General features: G+C 45.3%; 1 protein-coding gene across 4 annotated transcripts in view; it reads right to left on the bottom strand.

Annotated features, from left to right (window-relative positions):
• Positions 1-27,582, bottom strand: part of LOC111872105 — a 214,133-nt gene that overhangs the window by 118,126 nt on the left and 68,425 nt on the right. The window contains exon 2 of one of the 4 annotated variants that reach the window (XM_033754533.1): positions 46-121. The exons of the other annotated variants lie outside the window; for them this stretch is intronic. The gene's annotated coding sequence lies outside the window, so the exon portion shown is untranslated. The remainder of the gene's footprint in view (positions 1-45; positions 122-27,582) is intronic. 4 annotated transcript variants of the gene reach the window in all.

The following is a 27,582-nucleotide window of genomic DNA, read 5'->3' on the forward strand; positions in this document are numbered from 1 at the left end:
GACATCGTCTCATCAACTAGTGACAGTTATATATGGCATACTTACATTACTTCGGGATGAGCATGGGCCTGTTACAGGTGTGTTGTGTGCGCGGCCCAGGCATTCTGGTGGCGGGGCTTACCTGCAACCAAACAGAATACCCTGTAAACTCCATCTATTGAGGAGAAAAGGGAGCCCCACATCATCATTAAAGTCTATTTTTGGCATACTTCCAGTATCAATACTTCGATAGGAAATTCAAACATTCCTATGCACAACGTTTTTTCTTCCGATAAGGTTACATACGCCCTGCTCCAGAGAGCAAACAGACAAGTCAATTAAGTTTAACAATGAATGCCATGATAAAATGTAGGTGTACATGCAGGTGACCTATCTGATCGGGTTGAAAGTAGACAGGTTGTACCCTGAATGTCCTGTAGATGGACGGATATGTTCTTATCTCTCTTCCAAGAACTCCTTGCGCTTGCCTCAGTCTTTAACAGCAGCCAGTAAAGTACGCAGAACCAACTTACCGTCTGCTTTAACGTTAAAAAAATCTCCGCAGTTTGCTCGTTCAGTGTGTTTACAGGCTTCACATGAAAACGTTTTCCCTCTGTCTAAGTAATTAAGCACTGCGCCATGAAGACGTATGGGGGAGTGGCTGTAGAAATCCACGGTTTCTTAACCTCAGCACTGTTGGAGCTGAGTGGTCAGCTTCACGCCCCGGGGGAAAGAGGCACCTCCATACCCGTTGGATAGGAGGTTGAGTGGGCCCGTTGGATAGGAGGTTGAGTGGGCCCCAGAGCCAGTCTGGACGACGTGGAGAACAGAAAAATCTTGACCCTACCGGGACTAGAACTCTGACCCCTCGGTCGCCCAACCCGTAGCCAGTCGCTATACCGACTACGCTATCCCGGTTCTAAGTTTCATAAGATTCTAACAGAAAAAGAGCGATTACAGCATTAACCAGATGGAAAGTGAAATGGAAACGTCCGAAATTTGGCACATAAAACCCAGATCTTCGTTAGGATGACTAAACTTCATCTCAATAATAAATCAAAATTATATTCCTGCGTCACATGAAACGCAATGCATCTCCAGTGGGTTAAAGATGCAGTTACACAGAGGAGGAACGCACCGACAGTCTGCTCGTCTGTTCACATTCACATACACAGAACGGACAGACAAGGAACAATCACCACCAACTGTATTCCACAATACATACGGGTTTCTCTGCGTCCGAGTAGCCGGTGCCTGACAGTGGCGGTCCATGTCGGTGCCAATGTCAAGAGTTACTTCACGACTGGCGGTCCATGTCAGTGCCAATGTCAAGAGTTACTTCACGACTGGCGGTCCATGTCAGTGCCAATGTCAAGAGTAACTTCACGACTGGCGGTTTACCGCCAATAAGTTCATTTTGGCGCCAAACCACTGAGACTCTTTGCAGCTGAACTCTTGCGTTCATAGTCCATATGTAACATCCTTCCTGATGAGGAGATGGCCTTGTCTCTTAAGTGTACGTAGGGGCCGCGCCATAGCTCAAGCGGTTAGTCGCTGGCTACCCACCGCGGCGGCCCGGGTTCGATTCCGGGGTCTGGTCAAGTTGGACTTATGGTGGACAAAGTGGCGCTGGGGCAGGTTTCCCCTGCCAATCTCCATCCCACCAATTGCTCCACAATCAGCCTCACCTATCATCTGGGGCTGGTACAATAGGCCAGAAGTGGCCGCAGTACAAGAGACTTAGTCCCAACCCCACTAGCAATGAAAAAAAAGTGTACGTAGTGCACGTGGTTAAGGGGGATGCCTTTTCTTCCCGGGAAGCGATCAGTCCGGTAAAAATGATAATTTGGAAAGAAACCCCTGTCATGAGGTTCGAGATGTCCCTCTAAGAGCACAGCCATATGTACTCCTATGTCTTGCAGCTGCCCCCAAAATCAATTTGCATTAAGTGTTGACAGTGAGTGGTCCATGATCTCTAGCAGCCATTTTGTTGCAATGAGGATTATTTTGTCTTCTTGTGACACAGCTTCAAGGAGTATGTCATGATCTGCTGCGGTGGCAAATGACACGAACGTGCTAGTTAAAATTACGTCTGAAACCATTTTGTCGGTCAGCTGGTGGTCTGCAGTAGTTTGAAGGGACCTTAATGCTGTTAGGGTAACGTTACTCTTGGCAGTCTCCTTACGTGTAACGACAACAGACCATAACGTCAGACTGGCTGCATCTATAATGAATGACTAATTAACTGGAACGACTGTGGCAGGAAGCGATCGTAGACTGACGAGAGGTACTTCACCCCGCTCAAACACCAAGATCGTGGGTTCAAATCCCACTTGAGGCATGGATGTATGTGTGAGTTTAGTCTGTATTTGTGCTGTCCTGTGTGTAGATAGTGCCCTTGCGACTGGCTGATCTCCCGTCCAAGGAGTCCTACTGTGTATAGGATTAGAAACTGAAAGGGCGGCCAAGGTCCAACAAAAGGACTGTAGATAGATAGGTATTTTTATTTTAAACAATATTTAGACGAATCCCAGGTTTCAAAGGGTTGCGTGCTATGCCTTCCAACAAAGTACACATGTGTTCATAAATTCTGGAATACATGCCCCGGACTTTGCTCTTCTCGGAATAACCCGTTTACATTTCGTGTTTTGCACAGGCTCCATTTCGTTTCTGTAGCAGCGTCTGGGTCGATTTCACGCATGCGCTCTGAAGACTGTTTATCGAGATGGTCAGGGAATGGTGCAGAGATTCTGCGGGTCGAAGATTTCTGCAGCCTCGCCCCCCCCCCCGGACCCTGCAACACAGTACAGTACAGTTGCCCAGCCACTGCCGGGCTGTAACCTGGATCCTGGACACCACTAGTTCTTTTCAGAGCTACCTTGTCTAGAGACGCAATGGGCTCTACTTCCTGAACAGTACAGAAGATCCACGCAGCTGGAGTTACTGTACGACTGCCGGTTAACCACCAATCTTTTCATCTTGCAGCCAAACCTCTTGAGGCCCAAGACCAGCACTTTTTCAACTGAACACTTGCTTTCACAGTCCCTATGTATTTTTTTATCACTTGGTGGGGTGAGACTGAGTTGCTTTTACTGCGGCCACTTCTGGCCTATTGTACCAGCCCCAGATGATAGGTGAGGGTGATTGTGGAGCAATTGGTGGAATGAGAACTGGCAGGGGAAACCGAAGTACTCGGAGAAAACCTGCCCCAGCGCCACTTTGTCCACCACAAATCCCACTTGATCAGACCCGGGATCGATAGTCCTTATGTAACATCCTACCTAACGAGAGGACGGTTCTGTCGTTTACAATTGCTGCTGGCCCTCGCCAGCGTACTCATTCTCGGGTCCGAGACCCGCGGAACTCATGACCGTATTCTACTGTCTCAGATTCTAGTCTCCCGCAACCTGGAGGGCCAGGTCCCCGTATGTATATCCCCAGGAACAGGGTGGCCCGGTTATACTCCCAGACACTGGATTCCCTTTTCGCCGCCTCCTATGACTCGCAGGGCTACGGTGGAGGTATTCGAACCCCCCTCCACACGGGGGCTGAAAATAGACCCAACCTCTATGAACTATCGATAAGACATCGCGCCGAAGTGAGCTAACATGGAGCATGTATCGACCAGAACAAAGCGGTTTCGTATAGCCTGAGCGGTCAAGTTCTGCACTTAATGTTTGATTAGTATCTTTCCACAGCAAGCCCTCTTGCATAAAAAGTTAAGATCAAACACATGTATTTCAACAGGGAGCTACGGCCATAATGTATAAAGTTTCTGGTCCTATGGAGCCCTTACCATGGCGTCACTGCTTGTGAAGAACCACTAAAGTCAAGTCTGTACGTGTATGTCTTAAATTTGCGGGTGGAAAGATTCGCACGGCAGCCATGTTTTCATATACAATGTGCAGGAATATTTACGATCTATCAACGTACCAATTTCCACCTTTCTAGCTTAAGTGGTGCCCTAGGTGTCTGCATAAAACGAAAAACAGAACAAGCCGACATGTTGGTTAATTCATCCTTAAAAAGAAGATTAGCGAAAATTGTATATTCTTCTAAAGCAGTGTTCCGCAACTGGTGTGCCGCGGCACACTGGTGTGCCGTCACAAGGTGAAAGGTGTGACGCGAACTATTACCTATTGTAAGAAATTAATTGTCGAATTTAATTAGTTTTATTTCATCTCAGTTACTCTGTTTCATATGCTTGTATTTTACTCTCAGCCACTGCACTGATTAAATAAGATGGTGCTTGTTTATTCTTTATTGCATGCCGTGATTTTTTACGTACAGTAATGTTGTATTCTAAGAAATTAAACGTAAATTATTTACTCACAGTTGTTGTTATATCATAGTTTTCATTATTGATTTATTTTTATTTTTCTCGCATCTACGCAGCTTCTTTGATAAACTTGCCGCATGTTCTGTGTACGTGCTTTTCCCTAAAACTACAGGGATTAGAATGGGGTTTCCTGTCTTTTATAACGCTATTTTGGTTATTACGAGGAAAAGTGTTAACGCGAATATTTGAACTTAATGAGAAGGTACGTGCATTTTTGACTGTTGAGGGGCATGAGTACGCGGATTTATTTGCAGATGATGAATTGGCATGTAAGTTGGCATATCTTTCCGATATTTTCATACACTTGAATGAGCTGAACAGAAAGATGCAAGGTAGGAACGAAAATAAACTAACTTATATGGATAGGGTACAAGGATTTGTAAATAAACTGAATTTGTGGATACAGAGAATTACAGATGGGTCGTTTGAGATGTTCCCGACTGTATGGTCACTTGCTGANCTGCCACTTTCAACTACATATTTGTGTGAACTGGGCCTCTCGACGTTAACTGAAATTAAGACATCAAAGAGGGAGCGGCTCAAATCCATCGATGAAGAAATGAGACTTCCGTTGTCAACGATTCCACCACGGATCAGTCGCCTGTGTGCAGCTACGCAGGCGCAAGTATCACATTGAAGGCATGAATAGAATTACTGTATTTACTTTAATAGTAATAGAAATGTATTTTCTACACGCTACAGTGAATGAAAGTTCATTAATTGGTAATAAAAGCACGAGTCGATTCCTGTTTAATGATAATAAAATAATAATATTATAGTAATAAGTTGATCACGTTATGTATTTATATTAATTGTCTGATATCATTTTTTTTAGGGGAATAACATTTTGGTGTGCCGTGTTGAGTCACGGATACTTCATGGTGTGCCGCGAGTAGAAAAAGGTTGCGGAACACTGTCCCAAAGGTTTCTCTTGTGAAAACGTGGTGTGCTTTTGTGAGACAGAGGCTACAACAGTTCAGACAATTTCAGGGCCCCATATTAAGTGGTTCCGATCACAGGGAAGAGCGGCTTAGGGCGTGAACAGTTTTCGCCCACTCAGACATTGAGGTCGTGAACTTGAATCCCGAGAAATTGATGTTTGCGTTAATTCTGTTCGTGTTGTCCTGCGTATGTACGGGCCTTGCGACGCACTGATCCCCCGTCCAAGGAGTGCTACCGACTGTCTATAAGATTAAGAAACTGAAGTGAAACTAGAAAACATTGTGACGTATATACCCATTGCTAGGCAACTACTAGGTGAACACATTCCCATGCAAGCCAACGAGCGCAAGAATAGGACGTCTATTGCTATGCAACGGATCAGTAAACAAACTTCCTTAACAACAGAGGATGTGTTTTCCGTGGAGTTTGTGCAAAAAGATTATAATGATGTGTTCGGCAGTATGGAAAGTAGTAGAGCATAGTAAGGAATCGAATTTCGAGACGCCAGCCCGACAAGATATACGAGCCTGGCGGCAAAGGCAGCACTACGCCATGAAGGCGTATGGAGGCGCTGAGTGGAAGTATAGCTGCCCATTCTTGGTCTCGGCAGTGGATGGAGGTTATCATCTTCACGCTTGTGACACTTTATCCCCGGGGGAAGGGTTCACAGGAGGCTTGGTGGGGCCCGGAGTCAGTCTGGGCGCTATGGACAAGAACCGAACCCGGGCAGTCCAGTCCGTAGCCCGTTGCTATAGCGACTTCCCACAATCCAATCATACCTCCCAATATTGGAATAATATATACAGCAGGTTTCAAGACTCTTCTACATACGAAAATGAAGCATCTAATGACAGAACTTTGGTAATTCCTCCTACTACCAGAATCAACACTACTGTACCGCCAACCAAGGATTGCAGTGCTCTACCGGAGCACTGGGTTACCATAGTCTCTCGTAGCAACGTTCTGTTGTATAATTCAAGCGCGAACCATAATTGTGATCCCAATGTCTACGTGTAGAAGTATCAGTTCAACGTCCGGGGCACAGTTCCATGTCAATACCACAATACCTGTACATAGCGGCCGAAACTTCAAATGAATTGCAGTAATCAGACTTAGAAATTAAAATACACTTGTGCGATTCAAAATGATTGGGAACCGTATCAAAAAAAAAATCTACCCTAATACTTGCATACAGCTCTACCAGCCGTGGCCGCCGAACATACTGGTAATAGTACTGACTCAATTTCACAATATCATGGCATGTAGATTAGTTCCTGGGCAACGATAGCTAGACAAGGATATATACAACAGCTGTTACCGGATAACGGCTTCGCGAACAAATACGTTCCTACTGCAAAAAACTACGGGAATGAGGAACGGTGTTCTTTATGTTGTCCGCTCCGAGGCTATATCAATCGACCGACCGAGTGCAGTGCAGTGCAATGCAGTGGAGTGAATTAGTTGGTGCATATAGTGCAGTTCGTAGGTGAGTCAGTCAGAGGACCGCAGCGGTTCAGTCCTCGTGAGCCGTTGGTGTGAAAAGCTGGTACGTGAGGCACGGGGATAATTCTGGAACCCACAGGATGGGGAACGTCCACAGCTGAAAGCCGTTACCAAACAACGACTGGTGAAAGTCCAGCAGATTAAGACTTTCTCCGTGGTGTAGTGAACTGCAGTGCGCGAATTAGCGACGGCGCTATAGTTACGAGTAGTTTAGATCTGCAAGTGGTCAATAAATCCAATTACCAATCCAAGAACACAAGAGAACATTACTCTTCGGCAGTAAAATCCTGAAGCACGGTCGCCATTTTGACTACTAAACCAGCCTCTGAACATGCGCATGCGCCTCTGCTACCGAGACTGTCATGAAGATGGACTGCACTGCTACCTAGCGATACATATAGAAAACCTTTTACGTCCATTACAAATGTTTCATTTTCATTTGTGACCTATTTACTGACTCCCCTCCTATCTCATCGCTGATTCTGTGCTAATTTTTTCACACATAACCTCATAAGAATTACAAAGTTGCCATGTTTATAACTGCTGATTTATAAACAATATTTCAGGTATAATTTGTAGGTATGTCTGTAATCTGCCAATCACAATGGCCTCGCGGTCTAAGGCATGAACCTCTTTCGCCAGCTCGAACACTGGGGTCGTGGGTTCGAATCCTACACTACGCATGCATGCGTGTGTGCGTTTATTCTGTATCTGTGTTGTTCTGTGTATAAGTAGAGTCCTTGCGACGGGCTTACCCCCCTTCCAAGGAGTCCTACTGACTGTGTATAGGCTTATGAAACTGAAAAGCGGTCAAGGCCCAACAAGGAACTGTATAGATAGATGTCCGTAACGTTCATATTCCCAGATCATGTGCTTCATTGCTAACTGCTCTCTCTCGTATGGCCACAGTAGGAAAGCGGGATGTTGCATTTGTACGTAAATAGCCCTTACTACTGTTAGCCTTTCAGCAATCCCGTGAATATCTGACGTACAGAAACTATCATCAAGTGTTTCAGTTTGCTCTCCAACTCCTAACGTGAAAAAGGTGCAGGACTGCCATTATTTCAGAGTTCTTACACAGCGCACCTGCATAATGATTAACGCAATATAACCATAATTATGTTGGAGAGAAGAGAATTTTAGTTAATTCTGCCTGTACTTCAAAACACACGAAACATTAAAATGAAAATCATCAGTGACGCAAGGAACTCGACTAAACTGCAGAGTCAAAGGAGATATGCCTACAGCAGAGTGAGGTCAGGGTTGAAACTTCAACTCTAGAAGCGTGTGACGATAATTAAAAGAGGGCGGGAGGTTGGAGAAAAATGCATAATGAGGAGCTTCATAACTTGTACTCTTCTCCAAGTATAAATAGAATCATCATGTCAAAGAGTATGAGATGGCCAGGGAATGTAGAACGAATGGGGAGAGGAGGAATGTATATAGGATATTGGTGGGAAAGTCAGACACAAAGACATCCCTGGTTAGACCAAGATGTAGGTGGGTGGATAATATTAAAATGGATTTTAGAGAGGTAGGATGGGGTGGCATGGTCTGGATTGATCTGGCTGAGGATAAGGAACAGTGGAGGGCTCTTGTGAACGCGGTAATGAACCATCAGGTTCCAGAAAATGTTGAGAAATTCTTGAGTAGCTTCACAATTCGCTGCTTCTCAAGATGGGATTAAACTCCACGAAGTTAGTTAGCTACATTATACAGTCTCGTATGGTAGGATGAGAGTTTAAAGATGAATTAGAAGGGATCTGAAAGGAAAGGGTCGTGACCTAATCGAGGTACTATCCTAGAATTGCCTGAAGAGACTGAGAAAACCACGAAAATCTACCTTAGGCGTTTGAGATTCGAACCGGACACCTCCTGAATGCGAGATTATATCGTAATTGCTGTGCCAAGCAGCTCGGAGAAACCTTAATAACGTACCAGACTACACGGCGTTAGCATAATCCAAATTCAACTCGTTCGGGACGCGAACCAACAACCGCCAAGTTCATCGTGTGACCGCAGTTCCACATCCGTTATGCCACTCATGCAACAAGCGTGCCTTGGGACATGTGAGTGCCTTCAGGTGACGGATACCGCGACGTATCTTGTTAAGGCCAAGGGAGACCGACACATGTCAATGCCCGATACAACATTCAGTTACACCGCGCATTTGGCGCACCGAATGGCCTGTGTTCGAAAGGCGTGCACGTTCGTGGTTCTCCTCAGACTTTCTTAAATGCCTGGTTAGCACAGCACGTTCTGACATGTTCAGGCATGGACGTTTCTCTCCTTATCCTCTCGGATTCAGAAGAAATAATCATTTAATCTCATTCGACATAAACATTTTATAGCACAGTGATAAGTACATGCACCACCTGCGTTAACATTGAGGAAGCCCTGCACTTTGCCCCACAGAGGCTGTATTAATTTCGTTATCACTCTAAGGGCATTAACCGAACGTTCTGTGAGGTGAAAACTGAATTCTTAAAAAAAGTTATGCTAAGTTTCAGGATCCAAAGGGTTAAATAAACTCCGCAGTAAATACAGCGTTATTACACAATCTATTTTTATTGCTTGTGGGGTGGGACTTAAGTCCCTTGTACTGCGGCCACTTCTGGCCTATTGTACCAGCCCCAGAAGATAGGTGAGTGTGATTGTGATGCAATTTGTGGAATTAAGACTGGCAGGGGAAACCGAAGTACTCGGAGAAAACCTGCCCCAGCGCCACTTTGTCCACCACAAATCCCACTTGACCAGACCCGGGATCGAACCCGGGCCGTCGCGGTGGGAAGCCAGCGACTAACCGCTTGAGCTATGGCGCGGCCCATCTATATAACTATACCGACCATGCGTTCCGTCCTGAGGAGTACCAACCGTAGTAATAAAACCCTACGTTTTTGCGATATCACCACAAAGCCCATAAATGGGCCTTACCTCGATTCACTTACAGATTCGTATTTTGAGAGTTCCGGTCGGGCAAGACTTTCCTCCTCTCCACGCCGTCCGGGCAGGTTTGAAGTCCACCCAACGTCCTATGCAATGGTCACCGAGGACTCTTTCTGCGGGGGTAAAACGGCAGGGGCCTGAAGCTGACCATTCGGCAATTAGTGCCGAAGTCAAGAATACGTGCATCCACTCCCCCATACGCCTTCATGGCGTAGTGTTTAATTAGTTGTACCTAAGCACAGGGACAACTTTACCTTGCTCTTTTACCGTATCTACAATAAAACACATTAATATCTGCAATTCGACATCTCATACTCATTTTCAAACAGACTCCCGGCTCCCTTTCGCATATCTCGTCAATATTGTTTTTGGTCCAATTATCCAAAATTCAAGTAGTGGATACTGTCACATGTATGACTATAGGGACTATAGACGGGGTTTGGATTGGTGAATAGATTTATTGGCCACTTACTTGTCGTAACTACAAATAACTATAACACTATCGCTATTTCCACACTTTGCACTTCACTAAAGCACACAGGCTAGTATTGTCAGTCTGTTACTAGACGCTTCCTGGTAACGGCTCTAACAGTGCCTATTCCTTTGCCTCCGGTTCCAGTCCTCTCCTCACAGACTCCTGTACAGAACTGAGTAAGTATAACCTTGCCCCATGCTTATAATATCTTAGCACGGACCACATAGAAAACTTCTGGTATATCCACCTAACTCGCGGTCATTGCATAGCAAAGGCTATACACTCTACAATAGCTGACTCTCTACACTTCCATGTCAGATCAACTCTCACTAGTGCAAATATTTCCATCTTCAAAAGCCGACATTACATTACATGAATTGCATTAGCTCACTCTCTAAAATAAATATGAATTATCCATTGTTGAAATTCATCTAAAAAAATTAAGCCAGAAGTTCCTTCTTTTGGTAAGACACGGACTGAACAGAAGACGAAAATCTTGGGGCGGGGGCAAAGACACACAGACTGCAAGGCTATCTCATGAGCCTCACAAGCCTAAAAAATTGGGGGAGACCCATCAAGGTGATCCATAAGCTTGCTAACAAAAATCGGTAGGTATACAGACACACGCGGATAGACAGACAGACAGCAAGTTGACCTCTTTAAGTCCCATTTCATTTTTCAAAATAAGGAATGCAGGCTGAAAGTCAATCCTAGCTCACAGAAAGCACACTGCATCACCATAACAAGGACCAAATGGTTAATGTTACTTTGGGAAATAGTCCCTGTATTCTGAGAGCCATATGAGAAAATAATACTGGGGGGCGGGGCAGATATTCTGAATGTTAACGATACAGAACTCTCCAAGATCTGCCCAATGACGCGTTCGCACTGACCAACTTAGCCTAAGCTGTGAAATTTCTGACATTATATTTGAATGTTCATCGGTTCGAATCTCAACCAGGACACTTTACAATACAGACCGTACAGACCGAGGATTCTCGTGGTTTTAGGGTGCCTCGAGGCATGTTCTGGGATATTAACTCAAGTTAGGCCACGGCAGTTTCCGTTCCATGATCACGCGACCTTACATAGCCTGAGTTCATGGCAGTGTCGTTAAACAGACACATTCGCCTTAAGCCGCGAGCGTGCCACATTATAAATATAACCAGAGAAAGTTCCAAGCCATACCAACACAAGATTCCTCGGTGGACTCACCGTTACAGTTCCGCGGAATGTGAAGCTCTGCCTTTTGATTGGACACTCAACTAAGTACACTTTGCGTACTCCACGCTTTAAACGGCATAAATGTACTAGGTTATTTAAGAGTTTGAGACCTAAAATGCATCTAAATACGAGTAATATTAAAAACATAACTCTTTTAAAGAATTCCGTCTTCTGGTATGTGGCTCCGTGTAGATCTTGTGCAAACTGACGTTTCGGAGGAACGTACCACCTCCATCTTCAGGGCAGAAGAATCCGTGAGCGAGGAACCATTGTGAGCAGGTGGCTGCAAAGAGTCTGCAGTCACCTGCCGGCGGTCTCTCTGACAGGAGGACGGGTCTGTCTTTTACAATTACTGCTGGCCCTCTCTAGCCCAGGCATTCTCGGGTCCGAGTCCCGTCGGACTTGCGGCCATATTTTATTGTCTCAGATTCGAGACTTCCCTTTTCGTCGCCTCCTACAACTCGCAGGGCTACGGTGGAGGTACTCGACCCCGCCTACAAGCGGCAGAACTGACAATTCCAAGTCCAAGTCACATTGCGACTGACGGTCAGTCAGTCAGTAAGTCCTGGTGTCGAGTCCCATCTGGGGCTTATGACTAGATATTTATTACCTTTAACAGTTACGGTCTTGTTTTCGTGGGACGCCCTCTCTGACGTGACGACGGGTCTGCCTTTTGTATGTGCCGCTGGCACTTGCCAGTGCAGTCTTTCTAGGGTCTAAGTCCCAAGGGACTCGAGACCATATTTTACTGTCTAAGATTTGAGACTTCCCTTTTCGTCGCCTCCTGCGACTCGCAGGGTACCATGCTTCTCCTTATATAGTCTCGGGTCGGACCACAGCACAGAAAACACATCCGTTACCTAGCACTGGATATATTCGAACCACAAAAAAAATCTCTTGCGAGACCGGTTCTATTGTTGTATTCACAGCGCCGGTGCATAGCAACAGAAGTTATCTGATTATTGCCTGCGTATTCTTTGCAGCCGGGATGTGTTTACCGTGGCGTTCCTAGCAACGGGTTCACATGTCACAATAGTCATACCATCGAAGGATAGAAGGATTAGTGGATAAAGAATTGAAAAGAATGTGAAGGAAACGACCATAACCAAATTTGAGGAGCTACCCTGGTATCTCAGGAGAGACTGAGGAAATCTACGAAAATATCCACTTACGATGATTGTTCTCTAGATCGAGATGTGAACTTGGGATCCCCGAATACGAAGCAGGATTGCCACCCATCATACTGCAACATTTGGTAAGGACTTGGAGATGTGGAATTTTCAAAAGCACCAAGCCACGAACATGTAGGCTGATGTGAAAATGGAGATGCAGTTCCACGCATTCTTATAATAGATCCTAGACAAACATCAGCGCCAACTTCATGCCCTGGCCGCTTTACCGCCTCAGGAAGCAGCGTTCGTCCCGCAGCCGATCTGGGCCGTGAAATGTGAAGAAATATTTCTGCTCTGGCTGGAGTCTAACGCCCACTCTTGCACAGCACAGACCGTAGCCTGTACAATGTAGTGTTGGGGCTGAGATACTGACGGTCGTTCTGAAACGTTAGGCCGTGTAGCTCGTTTAGAAATCGATGTTTCGCATCCACCTTCAGGGTTGACGAAGGCAAATAATAAACAATTGGAATTATGTGGCAGGTTCCTCCCGTCTGGCTGAGTACACGGCATCACATCCCAGAGGACAGAAGTCTTCATAGTCACCACCTTCCTAAACCCAACTCTCATTTACATTCATCGCCGGTGGGGTCTGAAAAATGTAAATTCTTCGAGCACTTCTCGAACAATCAGAGACTTTGACACTCCGATTTTATTAAACTGAAGCCTAAAGTTTATTAATGTCCATGCAAGTGACAACGTGTAACAGCCATGGTGCCTTCATGAGTTAATTCTATTGTTAACTTCATTTGAAGTCCTAACAGGCTGAAAGAGTCGCTGTGTCAGTAGACAGTTGCAGTATGACGCATTACAAGTTTTAATTTAAAACCACGATAATTCACTAACAAAACTCGAGCCTCCATTCCCTCGTTCATCTTGCTTATATTTGGTGATGATGAGGAATTGCAAGGCAGTGTGTTATTGCAACATATTCGTCAGCGAATTCCTTTGGCATGTAAAGGGTTACAGGTACATCTCAGCATTGCGTATGCTCTTGCAGCGAAACGTTTGTTTGTTTGATAAACACCTTCTTGTCTTGGAGAAGGTATTCTTTTTCATGAAACAAGTGACGAAATATACTTTACTCTGTTTGTAAGAAACTAGGCAAAAGAATGCTAACGTGTGTTGAGTCCTTATATAGTTATCTGTCTCGATTTGGTACAAGGAAAGCTGGCATGAGAGAGATACAATTCGATCCTGAGGAACTTTGTGACGTACAGTGTTACCATAAACGAAACAAAAGCAAATTGTATGCCTTCCTTAAAAAAATTACAATAAACTGAAACGTGCCTAGTTCTATCCCTCTGAACACTCAAGTTCGTCAAAATAGTGTTCAGATAAGATTCTTTCTTGGAGTGTTATGTTGTAGCATCATGTTGCACTTTTCATCTAGTGTTGGAAACAAGCCAAGGAACACAACACAGCAGGGAGGAATGCACGCATGCGCACCAGTGGAATCATATATCAACAACTAAACTTCAACGCAGAATCACAGCAGTTTCCTCACAAACTTCTGATGACCAATTCGGTTGAAACATGTCCTGACCTTTTCACTGGGTCTACAGCCTATTGGGCCCTGGTCTCTAACTTTCAGATTCATTATTATTTTACAGAGGGTAGGACTCCTTTGACGGGGGATCAGCTCCCCGCAAGGCCTGTACCTAAACACAGGACATAAACACAGAATAAACATGTACTTATACAAAACATCTATGCCTTGTGTAGGATTCGAACCCACGATCCCGGCTTCCACTTCCCCTTACGTCTTCATGGTGTAGTGCCTAATTAGTTAAGCACAGGGACAACTTTTTACACAACGAATTGGATGCCACATCTAAACATTCTTTAATCATTTCATCGTTCTGAATGCTCTTCGCCTTCGTAGCCAATATTTCTGTGAATTTCTAGGAAGCAATGGTAGCTGTTAATAAGCTTACATTTAAAGAATATCTCTTCATGAAATCACAGTGACGGTTTAAATCCTCAACTTGCATTCCACGTATCTCGGTGTCGGGATGTTCGTGCGTCGCCATGAAATAACGTTCATCATTATATTGTATTTAATGCCAGCAGCTACACAATCATTGTATTGTTGTGTGTAGTAGTGTTGCTATGCAACGCCCGCGAGTTAGGTGGATATACCAGGCCCCTTTCTGGGCAACGGCTCGGTAAACACGTTTCTGTTGCTAAGCAGCAGATTCTTAATAATGCAACAGTTGGATTATAACAATGGAAGAGCTGTGATTTCCGCGTGCTCCGCGCCGAGTGGTTATAAACAGGACGAGGTGTGGGAGGTCGAATACCTCCACCTAGCCCTTCGAGTCATAGGAGGCGATGAAAAGGGGACCCAGTGCCTGGGTGTATAATTGGGCCACTCTGTTCCTGGGGGATATAAATACGGGGACCTAGTCCTCTACGGTGGGGAAGCCTCGAATCGGAGGCAGTAATATGTGGTCATGAGTCCCGTGTGACTGGGACTTGAGATTGACTGCAGTGGCGAGGACCAACAGGAATTGTAAGCGACAGACTCATCTTCTCGTCAGAGAGGATGTTACGTAAGGACTATGATAGCAAGGGTTCAGCTGGGGGAGAAAAATTACTGGTCGTGAGCCTCAGGGGCTTGACGCCAAGACGAACTGACTCTGACTTGGTCATTTGAGAGTGAGTTATGTACGAGAGGCTGCGAAGAGAGGACTTGGCGAAACATGGGGGCCTACCAATCACCGACAATTCCCGCCCATACATTAATGCTGAATTGGTCACGACAACATTCCTTCAGCTATAACTCACAAATTGTTTCTGAACTCGTGGTGATATGGACACTTACTCCTGTTTTGGCGTGTGGAACTCGTGCCCAAAATTTCTCCGCACGTTTCAGTCACACCCTGTATGGCGTCGCATTATAAGATAAGTGCTGAATGATAAATGGGAAAAGGTTCTGAAGAACCAGGCAAAGATTCGAACAGAAACATCTAGAATACACGCTACGCCGCACTGCTCAGCTTGCAGTTGCTAACTTGACGTAGCAATAGATGATGACTTGGAAGCCCGAAGTTCGTTTAATATTTAGAAATTCAGTCCTTACGTCACAGAATCAAATCGGTTAACGTTGCTTAAGGAAATGTTCGCTGTTTCTTTGGATAATGATACATAAACAGATTGTGTGGGAACAAATGCTGATATGTGAATATAAGAACTTCCTAAACTGTCTTGGTCCTCCGGTTATAAAAGCATTCTTTTTTACAACGATGTCCATGTACTTAAAATAAGAAGTAGTAGACATGAGACTGCGGCATCAGACTTAAATTTAAGAAAATTAATTAATAACATGTAAATACGTACATATTCTTGATGGAGACTGTACAGCAAGTGGCACGATTCTCACCAGACAATGGTACAGTTGCGATCAAACGCATCTTCTTATAACGATCTATCTTGTAGAGCCCGTGTTTCAATACCTAGCCGTTCTCAGCAGAATGTGCAGTGAATTTGCTCGAATCCACTGAAATAACAATTCGTTGTGTGTGCACGGGTTATAACAGAGCATCACCCTCCCTCTCCATCTCAAACACTGCAGTGCAACCTCTGCCCCGCTACGCACAAGCAGTCCAGTATCAGTTCTATTATGCCTCTGCAGTCCTTTGTTGGACCTTGGCCGCTTTTTCAGTTTCTTAATCCTTGGACGGGGGATCAGTCCATCGCAAGGTCTCTACCTACACACAGACCAACACAGAATAAACGCACGAGTGGCATTCCGAACTCATGACCCCAGTGTTCAAGCTGGCTAAGACTGTTCATGCCCTAGACCGCGCGGCCACTGTGATCGGCAAGCAGTCCAAATGCCTATACTGAAAACACGGGTTCTAGCTATATCGCAGTTGTACCAACTCACCAAAAGTAATTGCAGTGAAATATGGATGCATTTTGTGTTCATCTACATGGACTACAGGGTGGGAGGTTACCGTTCTACAGGCATGAAAAACGTATATAAAAACAAAACAAACTACAACAAACCCCGTGGTTTTAGTCCGCAAGCGAACTATACCGACCGAGCGACAGCCGCTTGTCGGCGAAGTTAGTGCCAACTTTAGCGGGCAGAGGGTGTCGCGTGTTCAATGCAACGAATACCCACGGCCGTTAATCTAGTTTTCCTAGACCGGAGCCGCTACCTTTCCTATCAAGCAGCTGCTCAATTATCCTCACGAGGCTGAGTGAGCCCCGTTCCAGATCCACTACTTCTCAGAAAATCTGGTAGCGCCGGGAATCGAACCAGGACCTCTGGATCTGTAGCCAGGAACTCTGCCCACTAGACCACAGAGGGGGTCCATGATATATGGGATTTGCAACCGTTCAATTGTGTTCATTTCGGAAGAGTCGCGGTAGCATCGTTGGTTGAAGAGCTATGCCACAAGCCGGAATGTCGCGGGTTCGATTCCCGATGAGGTCACTGGATGTTTAAATTGAGCTAATCTTTCCAGCCGCACTATTACCCTGGCGTCGACTCAGCCTCTAATGGAAATGAGTACCATGAATCTTCCTGAGGGGTAAAGAGCGGCTGGCGCGTAGGACTGACAACCTCACCGCCATCTGTCTAGAAAATGTGGGAGCCACAACGTTTCACAACCCTATGGGCCTCCATGGCTTGTCACAGACACAGCTTATGATACAAGTCAGTACGTGGCATTATGTCACCAAGGAAACCATCTACCACAGCACCTCAAGGCCTCCAGAATTCTTGAGCGGTCTGTAATAACAGATACACGTAAGAGCTTCATTACAATAACAGGATGATATAGACCATACTTCAAGGTCGTAAGAAATAATCTCTGATGTTAACATCCTAGAAATCAGAGGGCAAGTAAGCTGTAAATCCACATAGATGAAGACACTGGTAACCTCTTACAAGACTACACGGTGCTATAATACAAGAAATTATCATTTTAAGCTGGGCTCGTTCCATTTGCGTTTTCAGAATCACTTCATGCCCATCACAGTGGCCGCGCGTTCTAGGGCATGAACCGTCTTCGCCCGCTCGAACATTGGGATCGTGGTTTCGATTCCCACTAGAGGCATTAATGTCTGCGTGCGTTTATTCTCTGTGTAGTTAGCGGCTTTGCGACGGGCTCGTTCCCCATCCAAAGATTCCTACCGACTATGTATAGGATTAAGAAACTGAAAAAGCGGCCGACGTCCAAAGTGCTGTAGACTCAGAGAGAGAGAGAATTATCTCATTTCGTGTTCTCCGGTCTGCATCATGTAAGGAGATGGGAACAAAGAGTATGCACAAGGATATTTCGAGATGACGGGTTAAAAACCAGTAACAACACGCACATTTTTTCACACGTATTCAAAGGACAAAGTGTTCTTCTTCATGGATGTTGGTCTCTTACGCTACAAATCTCTTTCTGCTGTTGAGTAAGGACATTCCTTTTCATCGGCCACATAAGTTGCAACACTCTAAGACTTTTATTCGACTGGTAACTGGTTCGAATCTCTATTCCGACTGAAATATTTCGTTGCGTTTAGGCATGTTCACATCCTTATGGAGTGCCCCCTAGGCTGGGGCCACACGAGCGCACAAAATTCGCCCGCTGTAAAAATAAACAAGAGAGGCGAATGCCAAGCTTTCTTTTGGCTCCACTGCAGACAAAATACTACGCACCGCACTCTGCAACTGTGTGGTATCCTCAGCAACGTCCGTCATAAAGTACGTTCGTTGCAACGGACGTACTTCGTGCGCTCGTGTGGCCCCAGCCTTAAACTCGCTTTATCTGTCCGTCTGGACGTTTGAAAACAACCAAAGAAAGGGTGAATGGGCTATAATGAAATTTCATCATGGGGGTGCTTAATGAAAATGTATTGAAGCGTTCGAACTTGGGCTAAACTCGGGCAACAATAACATGAGAGTTTAGGGCGCACATTACGAGGTCGTCACCTCTTGGAAAAGAGAAGCCTCGCGCGTACCTGGCAAGTGATCTGCGTTATTAGTGTTAATGAAACATGATAACAGTAAGCACAGTGATGCTATTCTCTATAGGTAACCCCGTCACCCAGTTACATTAATATAAGCGCCTGATTAAACGCAAATTATCAATTTGAATACCAATGCTTCTATCATTTATAAAAAATAGCGTCATGCCAACCGAAAATTCAATGGAAATGCAAATTAAATAGTCTAATTATAACATCAAGGTGTACAGGCCAACATGGCGATCCGACTTAAACAATAAATGTTGACATAAAGTTAGGGTGGCCTCTCAGTTCCTGCGCGCATCAGTCTCCAGGTACAAACAGTACAAAGGGCTTAATCGAATTCGTAAATCACACCGACATTCCTCTTCCTTTTCTTAAGGGAACTATGCTATAAGCCGGAAGGTCGCGGGATCGAATCCCGATGAGGTGGATTTTTCTAATTGACCTAATCCTTCCAGCCGCGCTATGGCTCTGGGGTCGACTCAGTCTCTAACGGAAATGAGTACCAGGAATCTTCCTGGGGCTAAAGCGCGGCCGGCGCGTCAGGCTAACAACCTCACTGCCATTGGTGAGCCGATTGTCTAGATAATGTGGGACCCTCAACGGCTCACAACCCTGTGGGCCTTCACGGCCTGTTACTGGGATAGCTTCCTTTTCTTGCTCCTTCTCACGTAAACATAACTCGAATTTTTTTGTAAGTACGGAAGTTGCGAAAAAACGTAATATGTCTTGGAGTAATGCTTCGAGGCCATTTCATATTAACGCCATCTATCAGACATTGAAATTAACGACGTTCTCCGTGAGCGCCGGCTTCCTCCGTAGCAGAGTATCTGGATCCCTCTTAAAGTCTTTATTCTAAGAAAGAAAGAGAACTTTGCTAGCTCTAACAAAGCGGTAATATCACAGCTTCCCGGACCATTTCATAGGCCTGAAACAAAGACTGGAGCTTACATGTGTACATTCATGTTTTGACGAGGGAAATTATCCCTTACTTGTAGCCTTTGTGTGCAAGTGCTAATTAATACGACAGGCAGCCATGTGTTGGTCCCCGCGGGGCTCTGGGGTCAGGTGGACGATGAGACGCATTGCGTGTCTTGCACAACAAAACCCTGTCGTTTGCCTCTTGTCTGACAGTCTCAAGACTGTTTTGTAGAAAGCGCCGAGTCCGGGCATGGGATACAGGCTAACTCAGCTGAATCTCAGATGGTACTTAGTTCTTAACCATCCTGATCGCGTGGCTCCCATGTGATCCGAAACATCCCCGCCTCCTCTCTTGCACGTAAACATAATATCTCGTTTCTGGAGCCCTAAAATAGTTGTTAGAATGTTATTTGAGGGTCTCGTACTTGCGACTATCAAGACTGCTGTCTTCTTGGATGTGACACAGTGTAGTCTTGTAGAGTCTCCTTCCTCCATCCTCCTACGTCTCCACTGTTTGCTTTATTCTGTCTCTCTTTCGCTTCTTTGCCCCTCGCCGCTGTTTCTTGTGTGTCAGCCCCTAGTGGTGGTTTGCATTCACTGCGGCCCTGAAATATGCGTTCTTGGGCCAGTATTTCCTCCTTTTGACTTCTCTGCACCTCCTAATGGTTCAATTGGGGACACCATTTCTGCCAACTTACCCACCCTCTTCTTTAATGCTAGTGGGGTGGGACTAAGTCCCTTGTACTGCGGCCACTTCTGGCCTATTGTACCAGCCCCAGATGATAGGCGAGGGTGATTATGGAGCAATTGGTGGAATGAAGATCGGCAGTGGAAACCGAAGTACTCGGAGAAAACCCGCTCCAGCGCCACTTTGTCCACCACAAACCCCATTTGACCAGACCCGGGATCGAACCCGGGCTGCCGCGGTGGGAAGCCAGAGAATAACCGCTTGAGCTATGGCGCGGCCAACTTATCCACCCTTAGCAATGACTCTTCTGTTATTCAAAAGGAATGTATACCGGTGTCCTTAATACTATTATTTCGCTCAAGGAACCGCCCCTGGTCTTCCCTCACATCTATCAGTATCCTCTTTTCAACTCTAAGCTGAAAACTTCAACCCTGAAGATACAGGAAGCACATTCCCCCGAAACGTCGGCAAATATCTAATATATTATACAGCGTCACAACTTAAAGGTAGTAATCTTCTTTAGTTTATTTATATTTTATAATGAAACGTCTAATTTCTCATCGATAAACATTACAGTAACGGTGCAAGGCACTGAGAACAAAGAGTTCTGGGAAGTCGAGTCAGAATCAAAGTAACTTTACGACTGGCGATTTACCGCCAATTAGCTCGTCTCGGCTCAAGCCCCCTTCAGACCTACGACCAGAGATATTCTTTTCAACTACACCCTTTCATAAGTCCTTATGTAACATCCTCTCTGACGAGAAGATGGGTTTGTCTCTTATGAATAGGCTTGGCCTTTCGTCAAGTGTATATTTCGCACATATAGCGTGTTACTGAAATTTCTTCCTTGTGCACTATATATAAGTCCTGTGTTAGTACAGGCTTTTCAGAACTGATGATGCCTACCTTACTTATGCTACAACGGCAGCTTAGTCATTTGAATGGTCGTAAACTTGACCACCGCCAAGCCTAAGCCTCTTGTATTTTCTGTCTGACTTCATCTTGTCAAGTTCTGGGAACAATTAATAGCATACTTTACATTGATATGACACGGTTCGCATAGGAAACGAGTCCCCTAAAAATTCTTAGTGGCCTCGGGAACGTTTTTATCAAGGTGTTACCTAGCAACGATAGGCAAATACACAGACACATGCGTCCAACAATTTTTCTATTGTCTCGTGTATTCTTTGTCGCGGGAACGTGTTTAACGAGCCGTTGCCTAACAATAAAATGAGGAATACATTTTAGCGACCGTTCGCCTAGCAACGATAGGAGAGATACACAGGCTGATGGGAGGGATTTATGAAGTGTGCCATTGAGATGGGTGAGGTGAAATGACATATGAACCAAATTCCATAAAGATTGCTTCAAACGCTTAAAAGTTAATGGGGGGGGGGAAATTCACAGACATGCAGACACATGACAAGAGTGGAGAACGCACAAGTCTACTTTCATTTTTTCAGAACAAGGAAAGTAGGCCAAAAAATGCATAAATAAAATAACTGAGAAGAAATGTTCATAAGGTAAAGCTGTCCCTCTATCAGGCAGCGAAAGCCCATAGGGTTCTCAGATGTCGAGGCTCCCCACATTACCTAGACAATCGGTTCACAGATGGCGGTGAGGTTGTCAGCTTTATGCGCAGGTCTCCGCTTCACGCCTAAGGAAGATTCCTGGTACTTATTTCTGTTAGAGGATGAATCGATCCCAGGGCCATAGTGCTGCTGGAAGGGTTAGGTCAATTGAACAAGTCAATGATTTCATCGGCATTTGAACCCGTGACTTTCCGGCTTGTAGCACAGTGCTTCAAAACAACTACGCTACCGCGTGCCCCCTTATATAGGGTTGTGAGCAGTCGAGGCTCCCACATTTTCTAGATAATCGGGTCACAGATGGCGGTAAGGTTGTCAGCCTTACGCGCCCGCCACCCTTTAACCCCCGGAAGATTCCTGGTACTTATTTCTGTCAGAGGCCGAGTCGACCCCAGGGTCATAGTGCGACTGGAAGGATTCAGTCAAATGAAAAATCAAGTGGCCCCATCGGGAATCGAACCCGCGACCTTCCGGCTTCTAGCATGGTGCCTCAATCAACTACGCCACCGCGGGCCCCAAAGAAATATTAAATAGGTCTAAAGGAATGTATAAAGAACCAGGAGACTTGAATTCAGCCGCAGAAATGGGCGATACTGATAACAAAAGTAATGGCAATAATTAATTGGTCAACGTATTAATAAGATCTTATCTCTGATCGTCACTCAGATGAAGTTCCACGTCCATAAAGAAAGAGATAGTCTCTCAGCATGACATGGACGCAGAGACCAGCTGCCGTGCAGACAACAGCTGTCCGACAGGGGAGCCTCACAGAAGATGCTGCGTGACGTATTCAGCCGGGGGCTTCAATCTTTTGTTGCTCCAGAAAAAGATGTTCCTCTGAGCTCAAAAATACAAATCAACACGTGCCTTCAATTTATATTGCTTCTGAGAAAATGGGAATTAGTCCCATGAGCATAAAATTCGTCTAAATAGTGTCACGTGTATGAGTGTGACTCTAGAGGGGTACGGACTGGTGAATGGATTTACTGACCACTTATACACACCACTCTGAATTACAAGTACTTACAGCGCCACTGCTAATCTCCACACTTTACAAATCACCACAGCACCTGATAAGCAATTTCCAGCCTGCTGTGACTTCACCAGCCGTTTTCTAGCAACAGCTTCTAACAGTGGAGATTCTTCGACTTCACACGCTCATGGCATCTTATTACAGCCGCCCGTGCAGAATTCTTGTCAACTGTCGACTTAATTATAGTGCCACTTGTTCTCAGCCTCCCTTGCAGAGCTCAACTGAACTGGCTGCCCCCAGTTCTCTTCTTTATAACCATTTTGCACGGACCGAACAGAATACACCGTTTCGAACAATAATTCTATTATTTTAGGCGCATGTTTACTGATACGTTGCTTAGAAACGGGTTCCATAACCCTGCTGTTCTACTGTTGAGTGCGTTACCTAAAAACGGTCGTTGTTAACAGAGTCGCCGCCCAGCAACGGGTCTATAATAATAATTCACTTCCTACCTCACAGAATGCATACAGGGTACCCATTACATAAGTCAATGCAATAATGCTGCTTAGGTGAATAATATATGTTCATTGACAGGTGGTATGTATAGTAACCATTGTGCTTCGGCCCCCAGCCTCACTGGAGGATACGTCAACTGCACCGTACCAATCTAAAATGACTGAAGCTGTCCTTAAGAAACTGTGGAGAAGTAGGATTGTTTTTTTTTTTTATTATTTTGTCCATCTACAAAGCACTAAAAACATTTTTCGGAAATTGGATGTTTCCATCCCACTCTGTTAGGTCCCTTAGAAAGAGCTATTTCCATCACTATCTTTCCATCTATACTACAGGACGACGGGCAAAGTCCAAAAACCTTTTATTCCCGTTTTCCGTACACCATAGTCAGAACTCTACTTGCGGAAAGGTGGCGTACAAGTATGAAAATATTCCAAGTTGATTTCTTGAATTAGGGTTCGGAAAGACGAGACTGTACACGTCTATAGCGCTAGCAGACACATCGGTTAACCACGCGGCCACATATCGCTTAAAAATAAGATTATTCTGATAGGAGAACATCAGCACGAAGGGAGCTACAGTGACTAGGCTACAGGTTAGAAACTGGGTTCGATTCCCGGCAAGGGAAGAGATTTCGCTCTTTCTCTTCTACACCGCGTCCTGACTGGCTCTGAGACCCGCTCAGCCTCCTATCCAATGGGAACCGGGGATTCTTTCTGACCACTTACCTCGATTTAGTGCAGAGGTTAAAAACGCATGGCATATAATTAAGCAAAAATACAACTTTACCGGGAACATGATAAATTCAGACTCATAGGCCCTACACCAATTGTCGCGAGAGTTCACGTGACTGCAATATCACGAGGCTTGAATGTTAAGGGCCTTAATGAAATATTGTTGGGCGTATTGCTCTAAGTAACCGTCTGGGATGGCCGGTCACTGTAGCCGAGCGGTCTAAGGCATGTACTGTCTTCTCTCGCTTGGAAACCGGGATCGTGGGTTCGAATCCCACTCAGGGCATGGATGTTTAGTTTGTGTGTGTGCGTTTTTCTGTTTGTGTACAGGTAGAGGCCTTGCGACGAGCTGATCACCCGCCCAAGGAGTCCTACCGAATGTGTAAGATCTAAAAAAATCGAAGTGAACGGAGAAGTTCATGGAGGTAGGCCTAGGCCCACTGGGGCTGTAGTGTCAAGGGAAAAAAATCCTCTGGGATAACTATCAGAATGCGGAACATATAGCCCGTGTGGATGCGGGGTTGAATACGTCCACCGTAGCCCTGCGAGTCGTGGGGGTATAACTGGGCCACCCTGTTCCTGGGGGATATAAATACAGGGACCTCCAGGTTGGGGGAGTCTCGAATCTGAGACAGTAAAATGCGGTCATGAGTATCGTGGGACTCGGACCTGAGAATGAGTGCGCTGGCGAGGGCCAGCAGGAATTGTAAACGACAGACCAATGTTCTCGTCAGAGAGGATGTTACATAAGGACAATGACCGCAAGAGTTCCGTTGGAAAAACACGATGCTGGTGAGTCTCGAGGGGCTTGTCGCCGAGACGTAAAGTAATTCTGACTCTGATGTTCACATCTTCTGCGCGTGCGTGTTTGCACACATGCATACACACATACATCCGAGAAAAGCTGAAATTTGACGTTTGATTAGTAATTTCCCCGCTTATTGAGAAACCCGAAATTTCCTTATGTCTTCATAAAATCTCACCACTTCTCCTTATTCTGAGCCATATCCTCATATGCTACTCCATCAAAATCTGTTTCAATATTGCCTTCCCACAGACGCTTTGTATTCATGCGAGTTACATGCCCCAGCCTCACAAGAACTCGTGATCTTGCCTTGCATCCAGTAACGTCCTAGCGTCGACAACTTAGCTTACGTGGTACAATGTATGATAGTTCGCTCTGGGAAATACTGGCAAGTCGAGATAAGCTTGATGTGGGAGCCAGTGCATGCAGCTGTAGGAGCATAGAGCGGGGCGACGCACCGGCTGTCAGCAAAACGTGTGTCACATTCGATTCTCTGCATAAGAACGATCCACAGTACTGGAGAACTTATTTTATTTTTTGACATGTATTTATTAACCTTTGGTTTATGTAACGAAGCAGCGACGAAGCGATCAGTATGACTATAAGAATGAATTAGAATGGTTTCAAAGAGAGTCGAACTATTCCGGTATCTGACTGGACGAACAGAGGAAACGGACAAAAAGCTTCGGTCAGAATAACTGGTCTCGGGGCCGAGTCGAGTGCAGAATCTCTGAGACATGAATACTGTTGCTAGGGAACGACTCGGTAAACACATTCCCGTGGGAGCCAACGCTCGCAACAATAGGGCGTCTATTGCTATGTACCGGATCAGTAAACACGTGTAGAACAATATGGAACAATAGAAGACGGTGCTTTCCTTGGGGTCCGCCCCGAGGCTATATAACGAGAAGTTGCAAGGGAGCAGTTAGTTATCAGAAGCTGAAGGAGTTCAGTTGAAGAAGAATTCATTTTAGTTATCTAGAATCTGGTCGAGTTCTGGAGATGGCAGTCCAAGGTGATTGAGAGAAATGGCAAGAAATGAATTTGGCTGTGCAAAGACGACTTCATGTGTGATCTGAAGTGACAGTGAGACTTATAAATCCGTTGCCAGGATAGGACTAGTGAAGACTGAGAACCCTAATGCGTATGTAACGGTGAACTGTAATGTGTATAGAATAGCGACAGCGCTGTATTGCCTGTTCCCCGAGGTGTGTGAATAAGGTGTCAATAAATCCAACCATCCAATGTAGAACCCGTTTTGAAAGTCAAGCACAGCCCCTGCCCCCTACACGTGACAATATCAACCAATTTACGTAGGCCACATTCGGCACGCCACAGTAACCTCTCCTCTATGCAACTGTAGGCCCGTTGTGATGGAAGTTGCTAGTCCCATGGACAGTAATGATGGCTCGCAATTTTTTAAACATATTTCGCCTCTCACAATTTTACCTTTGTTTCTTTGGTGTTCCCTTACGGATTTGTTAGACCTGGACAACGGTTACTAGACTATCGGCTTGACGATCAAGGTACCGAGGTTTAATTCTCGGTAAGAATTAGAGCCTGTCCCTTGTCCACAGAGTTGGAAAAATTGTAAACAAGTATTAGAAAAATGAACTAAAAAAAGTAATTATGTAAAACATCTGACGATGTCCTTATAAGGTCGAAACACGCCGCAGAAGTGCCATTTATAAAGAAAGTGACAACACAGCACACGAACTGTTGTTAAGCGTGACAATAAGTTGCATTTTTAAGAGTAACCCTGCAAATTAAAAGATGTTGAAGAAATGCTGTCTTAGCCGAAATATCACGCAGCTCTCGTTTGAGATGTGCCTAGCCCCATCACAGTTCCAGTGGGTCTGACATATACTTCAATACTGAGAGCCACAGGAACAAGACGGATGTTTCTCAGGTAGTGAGATGCAGCAAGCGAGAGGACCTAGAGTAAGGGGCTGCAACAACACCCCCCGGCATCAGCAATCCACAACGGGGCTTCTCAACTGTTCATGCTACATCGCATTGCAACTTAATTCTATACTCGATCTGCTTCTAGCTTTGTTCTTCTTCATGAAGTAAAGCCATAACAATGCCAGTCTTGTCTCTCCAAAATCCATAAAGGGTGAAATGTTACATATTTACAACATAGTGGCTCCTAAAATGTATGTCCATTCGCTTCATCATGTAAAAACCTGTAGTATGTTTACGAATTTCTTGTAATCCTCACAACAAAGAGCTTTATGATTTCCCCAAACAGAATTAATGATGGCGTACTGTGCTTCCTGTGAGGTAGGAACTCAACTGTTATGTTCATCTTCCCTCTGTCTTCAAGCAAATGATTTGATGGGGCCAAAATTCCAAGTCGCTACTGCACGCTTCTCGCGAAGCCCTAACGATTTAAATTTATCGCAATTAAACCCACTGTCCCAGAGGCCCCGAAATCACTTTCCAAATTATGGCCTTCAAACAGAGGATCGAAGTTCCTTCGCCCTTGTCCACATTGCATCATAGAACTCACTATCTACTGCAACTCAACAAATTTGTTCGCGAACATTCAGGCTAATGAGCTCTGTTCTGGTCCTGGAAACATTTCATACTCGGAACAGGCATACCAAGCCAGTAAGCTTGGTAAGCTGTCCTTGTGCTTAACTAAGCACTACGCCACGAAGGCGTATGGTGGAGCGGATGTATACACCCACGTGTTGTTGACCTCGGCGCTACATTGAGGTGAGTAGTCGGCTTCACGCTCAGGCCGCTTTAGCCCTGAGGAAAGAGCCCCCGGTACCCATTGGACATGAGGCCGGGGCGGGCTTCA

This window comes from Cryptotermes secundus, unplaced genomic scaffold (assembly GCF_002891405.2).
Source record: "Cryptotermes secundus unplaced genomic scaffold, Csec_1.0 scaffold417, whole genome shotgun sequence".
Classification (NCBI taxonomy): Eukaryota; Metazoa; Arthropoda; class Insecta; order Blattodea; family Kalotermitidae; genus Cryptotermes; species Cryptotermes secundus.